We start from the raw sequence: 22117 nt of genomic DNA, 5'->3' as shown, positions 1-22117 counted from the left end.
GCACATAATTAATGAGAGCGTAACATAGCTGATAAACATACGATTAATGTATGTATATATATATATATACTAGCTTACCGGGTGACCTAGCTCACCTGATTGTAGAGATTATTCTTTCATGGGTGCATTAAGATGTCATTTTAGCAGTTTCTCAGTAAAATATATTTTTGTAACCAGGACACATACACACGTATTATGTGTTATGTTCTTGGTTTATATTTATCCACTAAATATGACTCAAACAGTACAAATTATAATAATCATTAGGGTTTACCCTTAAGGGCAAGATGCTTTATCCGTCATTTGCTGACCGTTACCACTTACGGTATCCTGATAATATTCTTTGTTACCACATAAATGTATTAATATCACAGTATGAATAGGATACATAAAGCTGGTGTGACAGTATATGATTTATATCAATATACATGATATGTTATTACTATATATAGATATAAAACATAGCATCACTGTAGATATATATTTATATATAACTGTATATTACTTATTATAACCATATTACCATATCATACAAGTGTGCATAGCGTACGACTCTATACATCTTGATAGAACCGTATATAATTAGGTATCGTTGTATGTAACTTGGTGCCGCTTTATATATTTGGTATAACTGTATACATGATTAGGTAACACCATATATAACTTGACATGATTATGTATAATTTTGTATCACTGTATGTTACTTGGTAGTCTGTATATAATTAGGTATTATTGTATATAACGTGGTAGGACTGTTTATAATTTTGTTTTATATAGCTTGGCATCACTATTTATAATTATAAATATATATATATATATTTATGTTTAATAAATCAAACTTCAGTCCCCCTGTGATAAAAATTAGTGTAACGAAGCTTTGTACAAACGTTTGACTTGCTTTGGATACATTATCTAAAAAAAAAAAAAATCATTGTGTGCTGTCTGTTTATTGTTGACATTTATCGCCAGCAGGTCACAGACACCTATTGTAAAAAAATTTCAGCCCAAGTTCAAAACCTGACAAAGCGTGTATAGCGAAAACTTTATAAACGTTAAGACAATCAACTGAAAGTGATTTTGGTCAAGTCATAAAATGATTCCCGTTGTTACGCGACCAACGTGTCAGAGAAAAAATACGGTTGATTAGAACAACTCATTTCCGTTTCTCAAAAGCACGTCGAGAGTGTTGTATCGGCTCTGAATCTTTAAACTCATGAGTCACGTTTGAACATTAACTATAATATCACGAAGTGAAAGAAACTAGTGAGACTAGTTTTAACCACAACTTGTACCAAATGAAACTGTTGTCACGAATAAAAAAAAAACTTAAACTAAGGTGATATATAAAATCCGCAATAACAGTACAATAGACACTAAGACTAACATGTTCCTATTTCAGAAATATAACTCAACATCGTGTTGATAATTTGAAAATTTTTTGTACATCGATTGTCAAATTTGAATCACAGAGAATTGTAGCTGGATCGTGAGTCACAGTACTTAGTCACGTCACACTGGCAACCCGTTGATACTACCCTTGATTTTGGAGTCATTTTTATCGAAAACGAATCTCTCTTTCGGTGCTTTTAATCACATTTGTATCGTCTAGAAAAAAAAACACATTCTGTTCATTAATCCAAAAAAGAAACTAGCACACTTGTAGTAAGTTGAGTTGCACGTGATAGATATATCTTCCTAAAGGGTACTAATTTTCTGTCACGCTCTGGTTCCTTTTCTGTAATAATAAGAGCGTGGTATTTACAACTCGGATAACCCTTAATTAGGGACTTTTCAACTCGGAGGGAATTTCACTTTTGATAGGTCATTCGTCCTTATCTTTTCACTATATGACCATCGTCAATTTTTATTTCCCCTTTCCCGTGGCTCAGAGGCATGTCTGCGGAGTTACAACGCCAAAAACCGGGTTTCGATACGCGTGGTGTACTTAATTCAAAACAACAAAAATTTTATTTTCCCTCCTGTAACTAATTGTTATTCTTCGTCTATTTACGTCATAAATTATCGGTAGAGGTAATGAGCACTCTTGAAAACAAAAAGCTAACCCTAATAAATTTGTCTGAGCTGTAAAAGTGAAGAGACAATTTTTTTTTTGTCATAAGACCCATTTTACGCGCACTAGGAATAATCCTATTAAATAAACTGAAAGTTATTTCAAATTTGTATTTTGGCTTTGTGGATTACTTATTTCAGTTTTATATTGAGACATATAACGAGTTAATCCTTAAAAAGTAAAGATTAGACTATGGATTTGGTAAACGTGGTTTATATTTTTATATAATGCCATTCACGCACGTATATAAATATACAGGGTGAGCCAAAAGTAGGTGGACAGTAAAAAAACATTTATTTAGAGATCACATATACGTACAACTATATGTAATAAGACAATTATATTAATGAAAATAAAATGTTATTTATTAACGCAAATGCTCAAATTGTTTTCCTTCTTGATTTACACAGCTTTGAAGTCTACCTCTTACGCTTCGACAACCATTTTTGCACAAGTCACTCTGGGCATTAATTTCTTGAAATGCATCTCTTATGTAATTTTTTAAATCACCGACACTTCTTGGTTTTTGACTATAAACTTTTTCCTTGAGTACTCCTCAAAAGAAAAAATCCATGGGGGTCAAGTCCGGTGAACGTGCCGGCCAATCGATTGGACCTCTTCGACCAATCCATTTCAATGGAAATGTTTCATCAAGATACTCACGAACTCCTTTGGAATAATGTGGAGGGGCCCCATCGTGTTGAAAATAAAAGTCATGTAAATTAGGTTCTTGCTGTAACTGGGGAACAACTTGATTCCTTAGAATTTCGAGATACTTATCTCCTGTAATTGTTCCGTCCAAAAAAAATGGTCCATAAACACCAGGACTTGAAATACCACCCCAAACATTGACACCAGGCTGATTTAGCTGTGGTTCTAATGTTAAATGCATGTTCTCACTATACCAGTAAACACAATTATGTCTATTGACATGACCGGATAATTTAAAAAAAGCTTCATCACTCCACACAATGTTATCTAAAATTCCTGGGTTTTCTTAAATCTTGTTCAGCATAATTTCACTAAATTGCAGTCGCCTGTCTGGATCATCCTCCAATGAGCCATGAATTAGTTGTGGTCGATAGGGTTTCAACCCAATTTGCGTTATAATTCGCCTAATATAGGTTTGTGGTATGTTCAATTCCATAGAAGTTCTTCTGGTGGACTTGTTTGGACTTTGAACAAATGCATCGGCAACACGTTGCTTATTATTCTCTGTACAGACTGTTTTGGGTCGACCAGTTTTAGCAGCATTAAGGATTGAGCCAGTGGCGTCGAATTTGTCACGGATACGGTAAATGGTTTGTCTTTTTGGAGCTGGAGTATCAAATTTTTCAACCCACTTTCTCCTTACGGTTTCAGTATTTTGAGATTTCCAATACTCTTTTAACACCCATATTCTTTTATCTGTATTTAAAGTATTTGACATTATGGGTTCTATTAACAATCTAAAAAAAAAAAAGAAAGCAGATTAAATTAAAACAAATGTAATTTTAAAATTGTAATTATATAACACAAATAATATAGTTGCAACATAGTTATAATATACAATTACATTAATATAACCGATACATAAACCTATTCCAAATGCTGTCCACCTACTTTTGGCTCACCCTGTATATATATATATATGCATAAATAAAAAGAAGGCCTCTACTAATAAAGACCGTTGGTGTTTAAAGGTAAAGATGTTATTGGCGTTGTGCCCACCGCAGATTTCGAACCCAGAATTTTAGCCTTATAAGCCCTAACGATTACTGCTGAGCCTCCGAAGGTAAAGGTGGGTGGTAAATAAAATAATAGCAACAGAGACAAAATGTTGGGTTTCATATTACACGAAATCATCGTTTGTTGACTTGAAAAACCTAAGTTCAATCACTGAAAGTATAAAAGCCATCCTTACATTTTCAACCAGAGATGTAAAATTACTAATGTAATTTCAACCACAGACGTAAATGAAGAGCCACACACACTTCAGCACGGATGTTAATAAACAGCCACACACACCCAACCACAGATGTCAATGAACAGCCACACAACCTTCAACTACAGATGTTAATGAGCAGCCACACAGCCTTCAACCACAAATATTAATCAACAGTTGTGCACATTTTAACTACAGATATTAATGAGCAGCCACACAGCCTTCAACCACAAATATTAATCAACAGTTGTGCACATTTTAACTACAGATGTTAATGAGCAGCCACACAGCCTTCAACCACAAATATTAATCAACAGTTGTGCACATTTTAACTACAGATGTTAATGAGCAGCCACACAGCCTTTAACCACAAATATTAATCAACAGTTGTGCACATTTTAACTACAGATGTTAATGAGCAGCCACACAGCCTTCAACCACAAATATTAATCAACAGTTGTGCACATTTTAACTACAGATGTTAATGAGCAGCCACACAGCCTTCAACCACAAATATTAATCAACAGTTGTGCACATTTTAACTACAGATGTTAATGAGCAGCCACACAGCCTTCAACCACAAATATTAATCAACAGTTGTGCACATTTTAACTACAGATGTTAATGAGCAGCCACACAGCCTTCAACCACAAATATTAATCAACAGTTGTGCACATTTTAACTACAGATGTTAATGAGCAGCCACACAGCCTTTAACCACAAATATTAATCAACAGTTGTGCACATTTTAACTACAGATGTTAATGAGCAGCCACACAGCCTTTAACCACAAATATTAATCAACAGTTGTGCACATTTTAACTACAGATGTTAATGAGCAGTCACACAGCCTTCAACCACAAATATTAATCAACAGTTGTGCACATTTTAACTGCAGATGTCAAATGACCAAGCCATATATTCTTCAACCCGAGATGTCAAGGTACCAGTTATATATTTTTCAACCAGGGTTGTAAAATGGTTTAACGATACATTTTTCAACCTATCAAAACGAAGAGTACTTGTAACTAACTGTTCACAGTTTACCATGGTACAAACTGTTTTGTTTCAATATTTGAATTCATTTGCAGACCTGTATCGAGTTTATTTTTTTATATGATGAATCATAATTTTATTACGTATACAATGTTATTATTCATAAAAACAATTAGTAGAAAACAAAATTACAGTACCATGTAATAGTGTTGAGTTTGGAATAATTACTAAATAAGATGTCAGATTATCCATATACTTTCAAATTAAGTAATTCATGTAAGATGTTACTTTATCCATATACTTTCATCTTAAGTAATTAGAGAGGAACACAACTTTATAAACCTAAATTCTGAGTTTAAATGCTACTTCACTCATCATGACATTTCTTTTATCAAATCTGGTACAGTTTTGTGGCTACGTCTTAACTGTTTTCACCTTTCATTTATTTGTTTGCTATTTTTGTATCAAACGAACGATTTATCTTCTCACACCACCCAGATTCCCCTTATCAACTGTAGCTATTTTATACTTTGACAGATCCTGTATCTTCTCCCTGTTTAGTGTAATGAACTTTACTTCTACATTTAGTATTATTCACTACACATACTTGCATAGCATTAGCGCCGTATACAAGTTTCTCATTGAGATATAGCTTGATACCAAGATATTTCACAATGAGCAAATTAGTTTGTTGGTAAAAGTGACAGCAGTAAATGTTCTGTACGTTCATAAAAACTTATAGATCATACGATAAAACTGTGCAGAACTTTTACACACGCACACTTATCTTCGGTAATATCAATCGTAAGCAATTTCGAAATGAAAATAGAAGATCATGCAAACACTGAGTAAACTTAATTTTGTGGCCCCGGCATGGCCAGGTGGTTAAGCCAGTCGACTTGTAATCCGAGTGTCGCGGGTTCGAATCCACGTCACACCAAACATGCTCGCGCTTTCAACCGTAGGGGCGTTATAAGTGCGACGGGTAATCCCACTATTTGTTGGTAAAAGTGTAGGCCAAGAGTTGGCGGTGGGTGGTGACGACTAGCTGCCTTTCCTCTAGTCTTGCACTGCTAAATTAGGGACGGCTAGCGCAGATAGCCCTCGAGTAGCTTTGCACGAAATTCAAAACAAACAAACCAAACCTTAACTTTGTATTACATACGCCATATCCTCTGGAACTTAACGTCATGAGAGGTCCAAACAGTGAACAGTAATACGTTTCTTCTTCCATTCGTTAATGTCTCTCAATAGCTAAGTTTAGATATTCACAACAAAGAACCCACTTTAATAGTATTGAGGATCAGAGATGGCTTCAATGAGTAACGAAGAAAACTATTGTAGGTTTAACGTAGTAACTATTATAGAACATCGTCAAATCTCTATGGATAAGTCGTTGTACAGTCGTTATTGTGCTGAATTTCTAAAGAACTTGCTCTTGTTGCGCGTTGAAGTTTCTCTGAACTTTCATAGATAGGTTTTGTTAATTTTTAAGAGAAACAAGTGATTGGCCAGAAGACAAGTATGAAGTTGGAATATAAAAAGTTTAATGAGTTGTTGTAACTCTTGAGGAAAGGAATATTAAGTTGATAGATATTTGTGTTTTTTAATTTGAATAATATGTTATTTGATATATGAGCTGAAATGGCCTAGTCAGAGGCTCCACATAGGGGGTACAATGGCCACATTAGATGCTACTTATATTGGGTAAAACGGCCACGTTAGAGGCCCTTCAAGTTCAGGTGTAGACATTCCTAAGTTAGTAAAAACTACTGATCAAAAGAGAGGACAGCTATTCAGCAACACCTGCCACGTCATGGTTACACTTAACTGAATAGAAGGATTAACTGTCATAATTGTAGCGTCCCTGTAATTGAAAGAACATAATATCGCAGGCCTAACCTAGCCTTCCACCAAGCAATCTGCACGCTAGTTACTGGAAGGAACAGAGTTTGTTTTTGTTTGTTTTTTCACCTCAGTTTGTAACAGCACAAAGCGTTTTTGGTCATCTGTACTGGATAATGATTTGTGACATAAACGATAAAAGGTAGGAATATAAGTAACGTATACGTGCCATAAATAAACAAATACGAAATATTTGTAACTACAGAGGGTTACACAGATAACTTAGAGCAAGAGAATAATAAATATAATAACTCTAGCTGTATTTCAACATTTTTGTTTACTCGGAAGTTTTAGGAGTGATATTTTGTAACTTTAATATTCATTAAATGTAATTAGTAAAGAAAAATCGAAAAAGATGCAAACTTGTTTGTTTGTTTTGAATTTCGCGCAAAGCTACACGAGATCTATCTGCGCTATCCGTCCCTAATTTAGCAGTGTAAGACTAGAGGGAAGGCAGCTAGTCATCACTACCCACCGCCAACTCTTGGGCTACTCTTTTACCAACGAATAGTGGCATTGACCGTAACATTATAACGCCCCAAGGCTGAAAGGGCGAGCATGTTTGGTGTGACGGGGATTAGAACCCGCGACCCGCAGAGTGCAAACTTATCAATGCCGTTCTAAAGAGACGTGTCTGTAAACAAACATGTTCGCCCTTTCAGCCGTGGAGGCGTTATAATGTCACGATCAATCCCACCATGCGTTGGTAAAAGAGTATCCCAAGAGTTGGCGGTGGGTGGTGATAACTAGCTGCCTTCCCTCTAGTCTTACACTGTTAAATTAGGGACGGCTAGCGGAAATAGCCCTCGTGTAGCTTTGCGCGAAATTCAAAACAAATCAAACCAATGTATATGTTTATACTGGCTATGAAACTTTCATTTCTTGTGGGTTTTTTCCCCGTCTCTTTCTCTGAACTTTATTCATACCGTCTCTCGAGTCCCGCCCTCTTATGACCTTAAAGAAGATGATCAAAAAAATGACTCAGAGAAGAACAACATAATGTAGTTACAAGTTTAGAAAACTCGTGAATGATTCACAGATCTATGAATTCAAAAAACCTTAAGATGTTCTTTGCATATCTGGAATTTTTTGGGTTAAATTATATTTATTAAAAAAGTAGAGAAGTTTTGTTTCAAGTGAAGGAATCAAGTTATGCTACAAGACCATGGTCAGCGAGTGCAAAATATTGTGTTTAGGTTTTCGTATTAGATCAACACACATCAGTAAAAAAAACAGTAAAAATTCATAGAAAAGAAATTTTATTTATCAAATGTAAATATAATTCTACCGTGTATATTATTAGCAAAACATTGTTACCTGATCTCAAACTTTTTTATTTCGAAAGGTCAGACCCTAATTTACTGATCAGTTTCTAGTACCTAAAGTGTTTATTACACGACTTATAGCCGGACGTCGTGACTGATACATAAATAGGTTAAAGTATCGAAATGAGTATGTTAATGAATACCAGTCATGTCTAAAATTGATTGTATACATAAAACAAACAGACTAACGTTAATAAACAGAAATTCTAAAACGAAATGGAGTATTTTATTTCAGTGCTTCACAACGAAAGTTCATCATTTGAAGGGCTTTAAGATGGTGGAAAAAGTTGGTCAAACTATATGAATTTTTATGCGAAAACTAGACACGTTTTACCAAATTAGTTCTTAGGTTTAAGTTCTGATGTATCAATGACCTCTTCCTTTGCTACGAACTACTAGCACGTGATTAACAGGACTTGGCAGCTTGTTTTGGGACTTTCAGAAAACAACAGCAAAAAATAAACAAACATACAAAAAAAACCGGCGTGATCCGTTTTGCAAAAGTTGAAAAAAAACTCTGATGAAAGCTCCAAGAACTCGTTCACAAAATACATTATTTATCTAGCTTATAGATTTAAGAGATCCTTTATACGTAAGACCACGTAGTACACAATGAAACCAGAAACAAGTAACGTATAAGGTTATAGTTAGCACGAAATCTTTTCGAAATGATCCAAATATGAATAATACATATACCATATCAAACTAAGGTATGCAGTATTAGTCCTCGCGTACTGCACTTCCTTTAGGGGTAATCAGCCTTAGGTCTCTGAAGAAAGTTAATATTGGAATGTAGTTACAAGTTATGTAGGAAGGTTTGACAACCGCATCACAAAGGTAGGCTAATTTATCTTTGTGTGGATACGAAAGATGAAGGTACTGGTGGTAAACCTTCAGAAACATGCACCTGCACAATACATCAGGTGAGATACTGTGGTGCAGAATTCTGTAAAGGAAGTTTCATATTTCTAGCATGAAATAGAGATTTATATAGAAATATCTACGTACTTTTCACTGGTGACAGTAGAGAGAGAAAACACAATGTGACAGTGTAGCCTGTAGAGATTGTGATGGTAACGGTTTTCACGAACATAGCTAGTGGCACGAGGATGGTATGCTAGCCAATCATCAATGTTTCTCCACAAGAATATGTCAATCATAGATGTTGTCTTTTCTCATTACAGAGACTTTTTGAACTGTGAAACTATCAGCAGGCTTCGAACATGTTTCCTATGAGGAGATAGATGTAGAATGGTTAGCAACTGATCAAGGCTCTGATGTCATCTACCTCAATGTAAAAACTTCCACTCCACAAGTGTGACTACTTTCATCTCTTAGTTTAAGGAAATCTGATGTGATTTTTCTTTCTAATCCTTTATCGTATTTTTCCTTTGTTAGGTCTATGCATTTCCATAGAAGTCTCCGACTTCAGAAGAAGCAGTTTGGGCGTGATTCCAAAGAGCCAGAAGGAAACTGTGTGGCAGTTTGGTCTGTTGATCTTGACTCATACACTCAAGAGTTCAATAAAGGGGCAGAGATACGCCTTGACTGATTCACTGGATTGTCTATGGGAAGAAACTTAGTTTTAACAGAGGAAGAACGTTGTAATATCTGTTTCCACTCTGATCCACTTGGTAAAGCAGAGTAAAGACAAGATCCGTTTCTGTGTGGGGTGACCATCCGTTCCTCAGAGGTAGCTTTGATCCAATTGGTGAAGCAGAGTAAAGACTAGATCCGTTTCTGTGTGAGGTGACCATCCGTTCCTCAGAGGTAGCTTTGATCCAATTGGTGAAGCAGAGTAAAGACTAGATCCGTTTCTGTGTGGGGTGACCATCCGTTCCTCAGAGGTAGCTTTGATCTACTTGGTGAAGCAGAGTAAAGACTAGATCCGTTTCTGTGTGGGGTGACCATCCGTTCCTCAGAGGTAGCTTTGATCCAATTGGTGAAGCAGAATAAAGACTAGATCCGTTTCTGTGTGGGGTGACCATCCGTTCCTCAGAGGGTTGCTAAGAGTTATCATTCTCTTTACATCTTTTTATCTTTCGTTTGTGACACAGTTGGTGATAGGAGAGTCATGGTGTTTGATAACTAGTAAAGAGTATTTCTAGCTTACATTTATCATGCTTGTTGTCCTTATCTGAACAGACGGAGCCATGACGACAGATGTTGGAATGTCTAGTTCACTGCAGATAAAATGTCTAAGCAAGTTTGCAACACTTGGCCTCTTTATGTATTGTAGATACCTCATCTTGACACCAGTATGAAGACAGGCTGAAGACAAAAAAAATTAAGATGAGCATTCTTGGTAACATATTTTTCCACACAGAGATTCACGTGACCCTGTTTTCATAATCGAGTCCCACTAGTCACTAGGCTATGCCTCAAAAATGATTTAGAGAAACATCTAATCGAATTTTGTAATTTGTGACTACTTCATCTGGTTACACAATTCATTCTTGAATAATCCTTTCTATTCAGTTTCCTGCAAATGCAATGTTTAAAAAAAACTGCATTAGTATACAAGTCTTTAAATGTTTAAAGAATGCTTAAAACATACAAATATGAAACCTTAATTAACAGCTTCATGTTGTGGTTTGAAAGAAAATGTGCTTATGATTCTACCAAGACTCCACACTTCATGGTAGACAATATACCTGGTGTAATTACTTGAGGCTAGCACGAGACTAATTACTACACAGCAATGTGAAATGTTGTAATCACTCTAGGTTAACACGAGATTAGTTACTGCACAACAGTGGGAAATGTTGTAACATTAAAGATTAGCACGAGATTAATTACTGCACAACAGTGTGAAATGTTGTAACATTAAAGATTAGCACGAGATTAATTACTGCACAACAGTGTGAAATGTTGTAACATTAAAGATTAGCACGAGACTGATTATTGCACAACGGTGTGAAATGTTGTAATAACTCAAGGTTAGCATGAGATTGATTAGTGCACAACAGTGTGAAATGTTGTAATAACTCAAGGTTAGCACGAGATTAATTACTGCACAACAGTGTGAAATGTTGTAACATTAAAGATTAGCACGAGCTAATTACTGCACAACAGTGTGAAATGTTGTAACATTAAAGATTAGCACGAGACTGATTATTGCACAACGGTGTGAAATGTTGTAATAACTCAAGGTTAGCATGAGATTGATTAGTGCACAACAGTGTGAAATGTTGTAATAACTCAAGGTTAGCATGAGATTGATTAGTGCACAACAGTGTGAAATAAAACGCGCAAAACAACTTTCTGTTCGAAAGATTGCTTATTTTATTATTTCTCACTGTGTAATAAATAAACAATTTTCACACGAAATGAGTTCGAAAGTCCCAGGTCAATTCTAGTTGTAACACTTGGTATGCCTTATCTGGATAGTTGTGCAAACTGTTCACATAAATATTATCACAGATACCGTGAGATAAAGGGTCACCACTCTGAGGATATGACAGACACACCTTAATATGGAAACAGTACGTGGATGCCTATATTCGTAAGCTCACCAATTACGAATCGAATTTCGATTTTGGAAGTGTGTGTGTTGATTTTCCCTACCATAAAGAGGATCTGTTTGTTTGTTTTGAATTTCGCGCAAAGCTACACGAGGTCTATCTGCGCTATCCGTCCCTAATTTAGCAGTGTAAGACTAGAGGGAAGGCAGCTAGTCATCACCACCCACCGCCAACTCTTGGGCTACTCTTTTACCAACAAATAATGGGATTGACCGTATCATTATAACGCCCCCACAGTTGAAAGGGTGAGCATGTTTGGTGCGACGGGCATTCGAACCCGCGATCCTCGGATTACGAGTCGAACGCCTTAACCACCTGGCCATGCCGGGCCAGAGGGGATCTAAAAACACCTTCAAGGATTGTGGATTGCTTGGTTGGATCTGATGGAATCCCACAGTGCTATCTGACTGGGCATCCATCCAATATTCTCATAGATAGTTTATTTGATAAAACGTTACCGACATAGATTTCTTTTTTGTTGCCACATGGAATACTAATTAAAAAACAATAACCTAAATAAGATTGTAGCCCGTACAAAATATTTCAACCATTTAAACAAAAAACCGGTTTGAATTTGAGGAACCTTTATCACCATTCAAGAAAGCTGTTTATACGATTACTGAAATTAATTGCTAATTAGTCTATTAATTAGCGTCGAGTATTAGTAATAAACCTTTATCACCATTCAAGAAAGCTGTATTTACGATTACTGAAATTAATTGCTAATTAGTCTATTAATTGGCGTCGAGTATTAGTAATAATAATAATAATAACCCACCCAATGAATAATTAGGCTTAAGTGATCGCATGAGCTAGTAACCACAACAACGGCTGATATCCAAATCGTAGCAACTTTCCCGTAACTGTTCAGCAAAAGGCATAAGTAGTCTTTGAGAAATAATTAAATAAAAATTGCACACAATATAACAGGCCATGAGACTTGTAAAAGCATAAGTGAAAATGGGATATTTTTTTTTTTAGCTCAAGTATGAAGTAAACGAAATCGTAATCACAAACCCCTACAAACACTTTGTTTGTTTGTTTGTTTTGGAATTTCGCACAAAGCTACTTGAGGGCTATCTGTGCTAGCCGTCTCGAATTTAGCAGTGTAAGACTAGAGGGAAGGCAGCTAGTCATCACCATGCACCGCTGACTCTTGAGCTACTCTTTTACCAACGAATAGTGTGATTGACCGTCACATTATAACGCCCCCACGGCTGGGAGGGCAAGCATGTTTGGCGCGATGCGGGCGCGAACCCGCGGATTACGAGTCGCACGCCTTACGCGCTAGGCCATGCCGGGCCCCCATATCAAACACAAACGAGTTAATGTTTTTGTCATTGCGTCAATATAATTTATCTATCACTTTTAAACAACTTTAATAGGAAACACTTAAAAGCGTCACTCTGAAAGCTTATCCATTACGTTCGTCACATATCAGGAAATCAAACGATACTGTGATAAACAGGCAGACACACAGGTAAAGTATTTGACTGTCTGAAAGATAAAATAGCCAATGAATGATAATAATAGAGCATTTTACTGCGCACTCTACCAGAAAATATAAACATTTGGTTCAAAGCTAAAAATGCACATTATTTAAATATTTTTACCCTACGGAAAGTAACATACCGAAAAAAAATATTTTTATCGGCGATTGGAAACTAGTTAGAAAATTATTTTTAGAAATAGTAATAATTAGAAATAATAGAAAAATTATAATAGTATTTATTCACTAAAGAACACAGTTTATATTCCAGATGGTCCGTTTGCATACCCCAATTTATCTGTATTCAGATTTAGCCTGAGTTCTCAGGACCCATACAGTAAAAAGCAAAAGCTTTGGTGTCACTGTCGGCAAATGGAAAGAATCGATGAACCGACTCAGATAAAGACATCAGCAGCAGAACCCGCCCCACTACCCCGCAGTGAGAGGTTCATGGCTATCTGTTGAAATGGCTCTATTGTAACCCACTAACAGGCTGCGAACCAAATATGACGCAGCCGTCGAAGGCCGGTGAAGCATTTAAATGACTCTAGGCCACAATACGACTGCCTATTTATCTATGTCGCCTCTTTGGATTGGGGGAAGAAGGTGTTCGCTAAACCGATACGTGCCAGGAGAATACGACGATCGGGGAGGGGGGATAGATAATAGCAAGGTGTTAGTGCATGGCTCCTACTGGATGAACAAAGAGGAGAGACGTTTAGAATTCAACCGTCTGCTGTGAAAAATCTTTGTGGTCTTATCCGGACTTCCAACGGCTCACAATTGAACGCCCTGCCCCCCATCATTGCCGTTCTTTTTGAGCTCCTCTGTCAAATGTGTCCCCAGAGTTTAAAGAGTTGTAACTCATAATTGACACATCAGCGGAAACTGGGTGATGGTGACAAAAGCCATAAGAATTACAGACAGAAATGTGTTCGTCACAAACACCTTGAACTGGCCGTTACGTTGTTCATCCAGGATTCTTGTCCTCTGGTGTCTGAGAAGAGAACGAAAGAAGTCTAATAAACGAAAAAAAAAAAAAAAAATCACTAGTAGTTTCTAGTTGCCTAGAAAAGGAACAACATTCTACGTAATTGTTTAAAAGGGTGGATTCAAATGTTCTCGTGAAAACGCAAATTATTCACGCTTTTGTTCTTAAGTCAGTCAAATGAACAGCTTTTAAATTTGGTTTAAGCCGTTTAATTTATTCTATTTGCAGTAATTTTAACAGTTTAAATCACACAAAATATTAACATCTGCTGGAGAAGAGGTTAGGGCGAGGCAATGTCTTCTGGTGTTGTTATTATCATTTTGTTAGCATACGTAAGATATCTCACAATATGCCAAAGTACATATTCTGTAGAGATTTGATATAACTTTTAACTGCACTTTTGGTACTTTATTACGGTACTTTTTTTTTCCTCCTGTAGTTTCGTTAACAAATATTTTCAAACTTTCTTTAAGCTTTAAATAAGTACAGGCAATGTCACATTACTTAACAAATTGTTACGACATTTTGATCAGTTTTTATCTTTAAAAACTCTCCTTTGTTTCAAACATATGGATGCTTCAGAGACTTCGAAACAGTGAATAATGAATGAAGAGTGAGTGATAAACGGAGAATCACGTTAGATTCTATATATCCGAATCTGTTTCAGGTTAATGAAAGGAAAATTCCTATTGGTCGACAGAGTACGAGACAATCTAAATCGTCTAATGGTGGATCTAGATAGATCTAACATATAAAACATTTCGAAATAAGCACATCACGCATTAATATAAATGAGTAAGATGATTTAGGATATTGAAAATTGAATTCGAATGTTTATCTAATTTTCATGCGTATCACTAGGGGGACGTTCCTTGTTATACAATAATTCTCTTCCCTGTGACATTAATTAAAATTAAGTGCGATTTTTCTTATTAACTTTTCAAATATTTCTCCTGCTTTGTTGTGTTCGGAATTTTCCTTTTAACAGCAAACGTTCCCTACATATCTGACACAAATATAAAATAGCTCTATTTTCACAAGAGTGTTACTCACTCGAACACGTGCTCTTGTGTGAGCGATAACTATTTATTCGCTATGTTCTCCCTCTCTGGTCAGTGTGGAGCTCACATATATTAATAAGTGTCATTTGCAAGGAAAACTATTACATCTATGTGTTCACAATTCAACAAGGAAACATCTCTAATCCTGTCAGACTATTGCGTTCTGGCCCCTGTAGGATACCTTACCCCCTCAACTCCGTGGCCCGAGTGGTAGACGAGCTTAAGTACACGTGATGAAGAGATTATTATGTGTCCAGCTGGGGTCGTTGCAATGATTTATTGCTAATCATAGGTTCACTCTAGAAGGATAAACTGTCAGACAAGGCTCTCACAATTCCATCGTCGAGGTGAAACGAACGCAGCTACTGTCTTTGTTATATCACACACTCAAACTACAGGGCAGAATCGACCTTACTTGGCGAAACGTCCTCAATAGTCCGGCATATAGATTTTGGTTTTAGTGTTCACCACTTTTCGATGATTTTGTTTCATGAATAACATTTTTCAATGTGTATAATTATAAATGATGTATTTTGTTTGTCAAAGTTGTTGTCGTCACAATCTTTGATAACGGTCTTAAGTAATGAAACTTCTTGATGTGGTTCTGGTTGTTAAAGTTTACTCCGCTAGGTTCTCTCAAAAATATTTTAATTTGTAAAATCTTATTCATTCGGTTTCAAAAGAGTTCTTGAGTTATGAAATTTTACTAACATAGTTTTGGTTCTGGACGTTTAAAGTTTATTTCACCATATTTTCTTAAATTGTGAAATTTAATTAATCCGGTTAAGGTTTATTTCGCCATGTTCTCTGATAAGTATTTTACATTCAGAAATTTTATTCGCACTGTTTTGGTTGCGGATATCTGTGTATTTTTCTTATAACAAAACTATATCGGGCTATCTGCTGATTCTACTGAGGGAAATCGAACCCCTGATTTTAGCATTGTAAATCCGTAGACTTACCACGAAACCAGCGGTGAAATATTGTGGGTGTCAGAATTATAAAATATACATGTACACTAGAATCTGAGTTTGACATTTACATATATATATGTCTGCGCATTCTCTATTGTTAATCACCAAGGATATAATTAACATCACTACTCATGTCCCCGTCGCAACAAACATGCAAATCCTTTCAGCCGTGGGGGCGTTATAAAGTTACAGTCAATCCCACTATTCGTTGGTAAAAGAGAAGCCCAAGAGTTGGCGGTGGGTGGTGATGACTAGCTATCTTCCCTCTAATCTTACACCGCTAAATTAGGGACGGCTGGCGCAGATGGCCCTCGTGTAGCTTTGCGCGAGATTCAAAAACAAAAACAACTAAACCCTAATCCTGATGAAACGAATCAATATCAGTAACTTTGCACAAACTGTGTACAAAATTTGCGGCAAAAGTAAAATTATTAACATTTCTCTGTAAACAAAATCTCTCAAATAAATACATTTATTTTTAAATCAGTTTTCTCTAACAGTTATGATACTAATCTTTTATAAACAGACAGTTTAATTAGTTACAAAATTTATTGACACTTTTTAGAGGGCGTGCGAGAGGTATCGATGTCTAAACATGAGACACAAAAATTGGATAACTAGAAAACGCTGTGTTTGTCTCGTTTAATTTTCATTTGAAGTGACATAATCGTCACGTAATTTCCCATTCGATTTAATAAGGTCTTGGTTAACATTTTTAATTTTCTTTAGTACAGATCTATTTTAAATTTCATTTCTGAGAAAACTGACAAACGTATACGATTTACTATACATTTACTGATACACCAGGTATTATACTATTTATGTTAGTTTTATTGGAAGGTTTAGAAAACTTATTATACCATAAAAATTAAATGTTGAAGGATTTCTTTCTGGAATATTTTTCAAGTTTCTTCAATTTCCATATAATTTTTTTTTAAATTTAATTAATGTTTTTTAAAAAAAAATTCCAGCAGGAGGAGCCAAGCTCAAACTACAACTTGGTCGTCTGTCATCAAACCACATAGCTTTTTAGTGGTTATCTTATACGTTTCAAACGCTCCTGTTGTAACATAAACAAAAATCTTTTATACGTAATATTTTGTAATTATTAATCTTATTATTTCGTTTAAAAATAATTTCAAAATAAGAGTCTACAATATAATACAAATTAAATTCTAAATTAACTCGAGAGGTTTTAGTTCATTTGTATTAACAACAATAATTATTCAATAGTTTAGATTAAAAAAAATTGTCCCAGTGACTCTACAATACGTTTGAAGGCTTATAACGCCAAAAACCATGTTTCAATAACAGTGATGGGCACAGCACAGATAGCCCATGGTGTAGTTTTGTACTTAACTTTCAATTTTATTACCTCAAATAAACCTTTTGTACCTTTAAAGTTAAATAAAAATTATTTTACATTTATCATAAAATTAATTATATTATTTTGCCTTTCTTAGTTTTTATTATTACTGAAGGTTACAGATACACACTGAATTCTCAAATAAAGAAGCCAAATAAAACAATTTTAACCGTGTTTATTATAGTGTGACCAATTACAAAAAACAAACCAGTTATTCTGTTTTTAATATTATTCATTTAATATGTACTTTATCTAGTTTTATTAAAAATACAAAATCCAAGGTAATTGTTCAAATTACGTATTCAGACCTTTAAATTTTTTATTTCTATGTTACGTGACACCATTCAATACTATCAAAGGATTTCACACTTATGTGTTTGTACGTAATGAAGTTGTCATCGATCTCTGACCAACATATCTCGTGATAAACGTTACTTCATACACAAATCTTGTAACATCCTTCGTAACGTGACAACTGCTGTTGTATCTTATTCAGATAAATATTTCAGGAAATGCCATGAAATGATTCAACTATCGAGTAGAAATTGAAATCACTCGTGTTTATTATGTGATGCTCAACACGTGGAAATATTCTCGAGACGGAAATGAAATCATCCTTGCTTCATAGGTGACGCATGCCAGCAAGAATTCTCGAGATGAGACTTAAATCAGTTTTGTTTCCTAGGTAACTCTCAACACAAGCACAGATTTTCGAGTGGGAATTAAAATTGTTTTTGTTTCCAGGGTAACGTTAAACATAAGCAGAAATACAAAAATTTTTTTTTTCAGCGGCGTGTTTAGGTAGGGTGTCCTAAGTGAGGCTTAGCACCACCAATTATAGCCTACAACAAAATCTTGACTTTAAATTTATGACTCCCCTGAATTTCACTAAAAAATTATTTTTCAAATTACTTCAGTCAAATTTATGACCTGGAAGGCCTAGTGCAGTGTTTCTGAGACGTTTTAAGTTCACGACATATTTCTAACGTTTCAAACTTTACGAGGCCCGGCATGGCCAAGACTGTTAAGGAGTGCGATTCGTAATCTGAGGGTCGCGGGTTCGCATCCCCATCGCGCCAAACATGCTTGCCCTTTCAGCCGTGGGGTCGTTATAATGTGACGGTCAATCCCACTATTCGTTGGTAAAAAGAGTAGCCCAAGAGTTGGCGGTGGGTGGTGATAACTAGCTGCTTTCCCTCTAGTCTTACACTGCTAAATTAGGGACGGCTAGCACAGAGAGCTCTCGAGTAGCTTTGTGCAAAATTCCAAAACAAACATCAAACTTCATGCGGCACATGTAAATAAATCCATATAGCAGATCTAATGGATCACCCCTAAATGAGATAGGCAAAAGTTATTGTCATATTGTGCATTAAGGAGAAAATAAATAAAATTTGAAATTAAAAAAATTTAAATCGGTAATAAATTTACATTACTGAACAAAGAGTATTTAATAATTGTAAAAATTCCGTGACACAATTGTGTGCCGCGGCACACAGTTTGGAAAGCACTAGTCTAGTGATTAGGGTTCTAAACTCATATTCAGATAATAAAACGCCTCGTCGTTCGAAATTATAGTCTTATTTGAAATATATCCTTAAAGGTTAAGTTTACATTGTTAAGGGAAGTTGCTTCTTACATCTCTTAAGGAGCCCCTCCCCAGAATGGCCAGGTGGTTAAGGCGCTCGTCTAATAATCCAAGGGTCGCGGGTTCGAATCCCCGTCACATCAAACATGCTCGCCCTTTGAGCCGTGAGGGCTCTAAAATATGACGGTCAATCCCACTATTCGTTGGTAAAAGAGTAGCCCAAGAGTCTTACACAGCTAAATTTGGGACGGCTATCGCAGATAGCCCTCGTGTAGCTTTGCGCGAAATTCAAAACAAATAAACAAAGTTGTTATGAAGTTAAAACCTATTCGATAATACGGTCTATAACTTTGGACCAGAAATTTCCCAGAACGTTTTAATCTCTACTCTCTTTCTGTCGAAGTGTTGAGACAGAAGTGTTCGTCTTTGGTGAAGCTAGGAACATCTATTGAAGATAGCTTTTCTCTGATCTCTTCATCTGTCCTGGACACACAGATGGAAACTCTTATTGTTGTCATATCATCCCCTTCTGGCCACTAGAGGACTTCAGTAAAGGGATCAAGCCCGAGGCCATAAATTACATAAAAGACCTGAACATGATCGTATGAACGTCCTTTTTCGAAGGCGCGAATCGTCTCACCTGCCACGCGGGAGACTTCACCAAACATCTTTGTTATGTTAAAAAGGTCCCAGAGCCCGCCCGGCGGGGCTGTCTGTTTGGAACAAAGATGTAGCCCAGTACATTTTTCACCTCTCCCCTCCGCGGTGTTTGTTACGAGATTTCTAAAGATTGAAGACCTTTACAGTAAAGCCATGATCACCCTTATGAGGCGATCAATAGCCGGCTCTTCAGAATCACGCAGGCGCGAGCTTCCCAGAGAATAGATCTATAGTATTTCAACACCAGTTGAGATTCCCTTCTTTGTTATACTGTCGAAGAAAAGCAAGTGGAGCACAGCAGAAAGGTCCACTACCTTCGATGTCTTTATCAGCACTTTCTACTTTCGTGTGTCTCTTAGGCTGAGGTGATAGAATATTGTCGTCCCGTAATCTCTACCCTCATCTGGAAGGTATTGGAGGGGAAACATTGAAAAAGGATTCTGTGACATTGACGTGTAGAAAAAGAAGTGGCTTTAAGCCTTTTCGTTATAACTGTTTAGCTAAAGCGTAACTCCAAGGAGAAACAAATTGTATATTGCACCATATTTATAATAAATTTTTCTACTTTAAGTAGCAGCTAGACGTTATGACTATTTATTATGAATGTAGAAGGTAGCTAGCAACAAGCAATCTCTGTTTTATCTTCAACAGATGCGTTTATAACGCAATAAATATATTTAGGTGCGAACGTCGAGAATCAGAAAACAGAGTTTTTATCAATCGACTTGGGCCCGGCATAGCCAAGTGTGTCAAGGCGTTCGACTCCTAATCCGAGGGTAGCAGGTTCGAATCCCGGTCGCACCAAACGTGCTCGCCCCTTCAGCCGTGGGGTCATTATAATGTTACAGTCAATCCCACTATTCGTTGGTAAAAGGGTACCCCAAGAGTTGGCGGTGGGTGATGATGATTAGCTGCTTTCCCTCTTGTCTTACACTGCTACATTAGGCACGGCTAGCGCAGATAGCCCTCGAGTAGTTTTGCGCGAAATTCAAAACAAACCAGTCTTCCAGTAGATCGTTTGAAATGTCAAATGAGTACTTTCTATCACAACTAACGATATTTTCGAATTCCAAGTATTTTTCGTGATAACAAGAAACCCACTTAAAGTAAAAATATATTTATTAATCCGAAGATGACCTAAGAAAGTTGAAATTTTGTTCTTTGCTTTATTAGTAAAAGTGTTAATACCCATACCAACCATCCTGAGATGCATTTTTACTTAAGTTATTTTTGTTCTTCATACCCGTGAAAGAAACCACATATAAAATATGTTCATAGATGTCGCTACAAGCATTCATTAATCGTTATTATTTAAACACAATTTAATTGAATCATTTTGTTTGTTTTTGAATTTCGCGCAAAGCTACACGAGGGCTATCTGTGCTAGCCATCCCTAATTTAGCAGTGTAAGACAAGAGAGAAGGCAGCTAGTCATCACCAACTCTTGGGCTACTCTTTTACCAATCAATAGTGGGATTGATCGTACCATTATAACGCCCCCACGGCTGAAAGGGCGAGCATGTTTGGTGTGACGGGTATTTGAACCCGCGACCCTCGGATTACGAGTCGAGTGTCTAAACACGCTTGGCCATGCCGGGCCTAATTGAATCATATTTTAGCTTTATAGATTTTTAACATTTAATTTAAGATAAACTAAAACGGTTTAGTACAATATTAATTGTTCTTCTTTATTTATAAAAATAACTTATTGATTGTTTACTTCGCGAATTAATGTAAAATGAAACTTAAGATTTATCATGCTTAAAACATAGATTGCTTTTTCTTAAATTTCTTAAATTACGCATGAGCTATTATTCTAGGAATGAATATCTCCACAAGAGTTCTTGTTGTATATTTATGTGTGTGTGTGTAACAACATCCACACGACACACGTTGTTGTTTTTGTTGTACGTAAAGCTTTACAGAACACAATGTTCTATCGAAATCAGTAATGAAGCGTTGTTATATTGATGTCTATGGAACACAAATTGTTCTTTCGAAGTATAAACTATACAGACAGAATTTTATTTAGATTAACGAATTTTATACGGAATGTATTTCTACATGAAGATCCATACGTGGGAATCGCTAAGGTTTTATCTGTTGTTGATGCATTTTTCTTAAATATGCGTATATGAACGAACAACTTCACGTGTTGTGACAAAACAACTTGGTGATAAGCATTCACAGGGGTTTTAAAAATCAATTGGATGCTAATTATGTATTAATTGAAATTTATGGGT

The sequence above is a fragment of the Tachypleus tridentatus genome, chromosome 6 (genome assembly GCF_004210375.1).
Source record: "Tachypleus tridentatus isolate NWPU-2018 chromosome 6, ASM421037v1, whole genome shotgun sequence".
NCBI classification, from domain to species: Eukaryota; Metazoa; Arthropoda; class Merostomata; order Xiphosura; family Limulidae; genus Tachypleus; species Tachypleus tridentatus.
The sequence above is the reverse complement of the archived record's forward strand: the minus strand, read 5'-3'. Positions refer to the sequence as shown.